General features: G+C 43.2%; 1 pseudogene; it reads left to right on the top strand.

The window, feature by feature from the left end:
• The first annotated feature begins 1,957 nt into the window (after positions 1 to 1,957).
• Positions 1,958 to 2,358, top strand: LOC136122862 (ubiquitin-conjugating enzyme E2 L3-like; annotated as a pseudogene).
• The last annotated feature ends 2,153 nt before the right edge of the window (positions 2,359 to 4,511 follow it).

The following is a 4,511-nucleotide window of genomic DNA, read 5'->3' as shown; positions in this document are numbered from 1 at the left end:
TAACAAATTTAAATGAATTTCCTTAGCTAATTAAAAGTGAAATGCAGGGTGAAGTAGAGTGGAGGGTAAGCAATGCCTGCTTTGTCAGAATTGAGTCTTAGGAGAGTGGAGCAGAGTACATTGGAGCTAACAGAGCTGACGGGTCAAACAAAGGCAACTGTCATCGTGGGTGTAAATGCCCACAGCTGCCCAGGGGTCAGGGAAGCTGAGGGAGGACCTAGGGGAGGTGAGGGCAGATATGGGCCTGGTCCCTGCTTCATGCAAAGGAGGTGGGCCAGCAGATACACGACCACATGTGTGAGCTACAAAATGACTGCTGCTTCACTTCCACCCTCCAAATCTCACATGAGAATCCCTCTGGTGGCCCACCCTATCCAAAAACATGAAGGAAAGGAAAGTGTAATATAGCCTAGCCAAGTTAACACATTACAAAGCCACTATAGTAGGCACTCACTGTTTGTTGAAGGACTGCTTGAATGAATGAATGCTTGAACACATGAATGATTGAATGAGCTGGCATGGCAGCAAGAGACATTTGGCCATCTGGTCTCACCAGAATGAGCACTCTGTGAGGGATGGGATTTTTGCAGGTTTCATTCATTGCTGTATCCCCAGTACGTGGAATGGTACCTGGCCCGTGTGGGTGCTTGAGAAAATTTTGTGGAACGAATATTGAATGGTTCTGGCCCAAAGTCAAAAGGACTTGGGTGGAGTCACTAGAAGACACAACTGAATGAAAATTTTTCCTTGGTACAGGGTGTGGGAAATGCATGAGGAGCCATTTTATACATTTAGCATAAATGGGCATGACGTGAAACAAAGGCAAAACCATATTTCCTTCTCTTGCAACATATCTCAAGAGAGCAAAATATAAAATCGTTGTAGTGACAGTGGAGCAAATATCATAAATAGTATATCAGTTATAGAGAAGCTTGGCTACTAAGAGCCAAGAATCCTGGCTAAGGGGAACGAGAGGGGAGAGGAAAAGTGAGTTAGAAACATTTTATTCACAGCCTTCTCCAGGTCCAGGTGGGAAGCTACAAAGCAGAGTAAATCCTAGAAGTGGCCTTGACCTGCTGTGAAACCTAACAAGCCACGGATACCCCAGGGCCAGAGTCATTCAGTTACAACCAGGCTATACCCTTAGGCAGGCTCCTAGAACTTAGTCCTGGGAGGGCTCAAGGTTTAGCTCAAATATTCCACTTCTCTGTTGGCAGGTCTCTGTCGGAAGGTCTCACATGAACTCTGATGCAATTGGAGCATCCCTTTCCCCTTTTGTCTCCCTGCCCCTCATATGATCTCATTTTTGTTTCAAAAGATACGTGCCTCCTCTCTATAACTCTTCTACAACCCTATCCCTATATATCAGAAATACCAAATGGTAACCATGGTTCTCTCTGGCTGGTGGAATGACTGGCTTTCATATGCTTTTCTTCTTTGTGCTTTCCTGTGTTTTCCACTTTTTTTGAACATGAATTACTTCTATAATCACACACACAAAACAGTACAAAAGTACTTTTAAGTACTATAACTAAGGGTAACTGGAGCAATGAAAAAGAGAACTATTGTTTGTATGTTTTCAAAATAAATATTGCCGGCAACATCTTACATCTCAGCATGAGCAACTTAAACTGTAGATGCTGCTTCTAAGCTACAATATCATTGATATGTGAGATACCTGTGATATAGCAACAATATGGCACTTGTACTCGGTACGGAATTTCTTCTAGATGTAGCACCCTGGGAAAGTTTATGATCAGCCAAATGTTGTTGGTTTTCAACTTGAATTAGACTTTCTTTGATCTTTATACCTGATATAAACTAAAAGACTATTTGTCCACAAAAATGAAATAAAGAAAATGAGATAACTTTCCACTTATTATGTGTGGTATCTGCAGAATTACAGACCTAAATATTAAAGAAAAGATGTCAAGGTGCCAGCAGCACCAGATTGAAGATGGCAGCCAGCAGGAGGCTGATGAAGGGGCTTGAAGACATCCTCAAATGTGAGATGAAAAACTTCCTTAACATCTAGGTTGATGAAGATACTTTGTTGACCTGGCAAGGGCTTATGGTTCCTGACAACCCTGCATATTGATAAGGGGGCCTTCAGAATCGAAATCAGCTTTCCAGCAGACTACCCATTCAAGCTACCAAAGATCACATTTAAATCGAAGATCTCTCACCCGGAACATGGATGAAAAGGGCAGGTCTGTCTGCTGGTAATTAGTGCTGAAAACTGGAAGCCAGCAACCAAAACCAACCAAATGAACCCCCTAGCCCAAGGACAGTAAAAAATTCTGTAAGAACGTTGAAGAGTTTACAAAGAAATATGGGGAAAAGCGACCTGTGGACTAAAATCTGCCACAACTGATTCCAGCGTGTGAGCAGAGACCCTGAGCAGTGCATTCAGATATCCCAAGAAGCAGGACTCTGTGGAAGATTGACATGGGCCACCACCCAGCATCTGCTTGTGGCAGTTACTAATTTTCTACAATTTTCATAATCAAACGTGGTCTAGGTAACCTGTAAAGATAGGATTAAAATTTTAAGATGTTCTAAGACAAGAAAAGATGTCAATAAATGGTGTCAGTGGACATGAAAAATGTGGTTACCACTGTGTCATGGATCTAATAAGCGGTATAATGAAAAAAAAAACAACAGAAAAGAAAACTGAACTGAATACTTGGCTTTAAATTAAAACCAGGGTATGGGCTTCCCTGGTGGCGCAGTGGTTAAGAATCTGCCTGCCAATGCAGGGGACATAGGTTCGAGCCCTGGTCCAGAAAGATCCCACATGCCACAGAGCAACTAAGCCCATGTACCACAACTACTGAGTCTGCGAGCCATAACTACTGAGCCCACGTGCCACAACTACTGAAGCCCACACACCTAGAGCCCGTGCTCTGCAAGAAGAGAAGCCATTGCAATGAGAAGTCCGCGCGCAGCAACAAAGACCCAACGCAACCAAAAATAAAATAAATTTATTTTTAAAAAAATTATAACCGGGGCATATTTGAGAACCAAGTTTTATGATTCATCCCTATTTTCGTAGCAGGTTAAAACCCATTGACAATAAAAAAGTATCAAAGTTTCTTCACCCAAATATCTCCAAACAAATCACTAGAGATGTCCTCAGTAAAGTGGATATGTAAGATTAAGATCATTCTAGACTTTGGAGAGCTAAATTTTATGTTTCCTCCTGCCCTAATTCTTGGTAGAGGTGAGTCAATGAGAGGAAAACTCACTTCTGTCCCCAGGTCACAGTCCTGGTCTTCCTCTGCTTCTCCTCTTCTCTCAGACTTCTTCCTTATTTTATCCCCAGGTTCGGTGCTTCAGCCAAGCAAGGCCCAGGGCCCTCCTGAGGAGTGAAGGCTTGGACTGAGGACAAGCTCACTGCCATCTCCCATCATTTGTATCCAGGCAAAAGTGGGTGAAATGAGCATCAAGGGCAGTCTTGGGAAGGGTGTGAAGGATGGAGACAGAGGGAGAGTCAGCAAAGGGAAACTGGCTGCCTGAGAAGCATGTGGAAGGGAAAGGAGCAGTCCTCTTGGACGGGGAGAATTGCAGGAACGCTGTATGTACGTGTCTGTGTCCCAAGTTTGGTTTGCACTAGATGAGAGAGTGACCTCTTTTTCCCACAAAGAACGCTTGTCCAAAATCAGCCAGGCACTTCGTTCTACGCTCTCCAGATCAGCTCAGGGTTCTCACTAACTTCGCAAGGCTGGTTCTGATCTGACCACTAGAGACTTATCATAAAGAGTCTGCCTTTCTCATGGAGTCCAAGGACCTCAACTCTCGGCCACACACAATCACATAGATATATAATTAATATATCTATTATAAACCCTCCTCAAATAATCAGTTCTTCAATTTGGTGGAGGAACCAACCAGACCATTTGGGTCCTGCAAATAAACTAACCCATGGAATCCTGGAATGTTCCCATTCTCAGCCACTTAGTTTGTGCTGGAGACTTTCATATTCACCAAGTGTCCACTAGACTGAATGCTAAACAAGTTCATAGGGGTAAGACCATGAGAAAAACACACAGAAGAAATTCTTCTGGTGTTAAAACAAACTCTGTGAGGACAAAATGTACTTGGAGTTCGACTCCATCTCTTCTGTCTCCTGGTGGGTTACTACAGTTTATCAGGAAAATAGTTTGAAATTGGCAAAACCTCCAAATCCTGCCTTGGGGAGTTCTGTGCCTGTTGGCTTTCTCACAGCTTCTTTGTGACCATAGGATGGGTTTAATAACCACACTCCGGGTTGCACAACTATTATTATCCCCATCAGAGAAATGAGTGCAGAAAAACAGAACCTGTGTTTGCATTTCCTGTTTCATATAAAGAGTTTCATCTAAGACAACAGCATAAGCTATTCATCCATGACTATAGTCCTCTCCTGGTGCTGAGGCTGGAGGGCCTGCAGCAAATAGTTTCAAAATGGAAGCATCTTCCCCAGCTGCACTCTCCACATGGCCTCCTTTCTCACCTCACAGCCTATCTCT

This window comes from Phocoena phocoena, chromosome 4 (genome assembly GCF_963924675.1).
Source record: "Phocoena phocoena chromosome 4, mPhoPho1.1, whole genome shotgun sequence".
Classification (NCBI taxonomy): domain Eukaryota; kingdom Metazoa; phylum Chordata; class Mammalia; order Artiodactyla; family Phocoenidae; genus Phocoena; species Phocoena phocoena.
The sequence above is the reverse complement of the archived record's forward strand: the minus strand, read 5'-3'. Positions and strand labels throughout refer to the sequence as shown.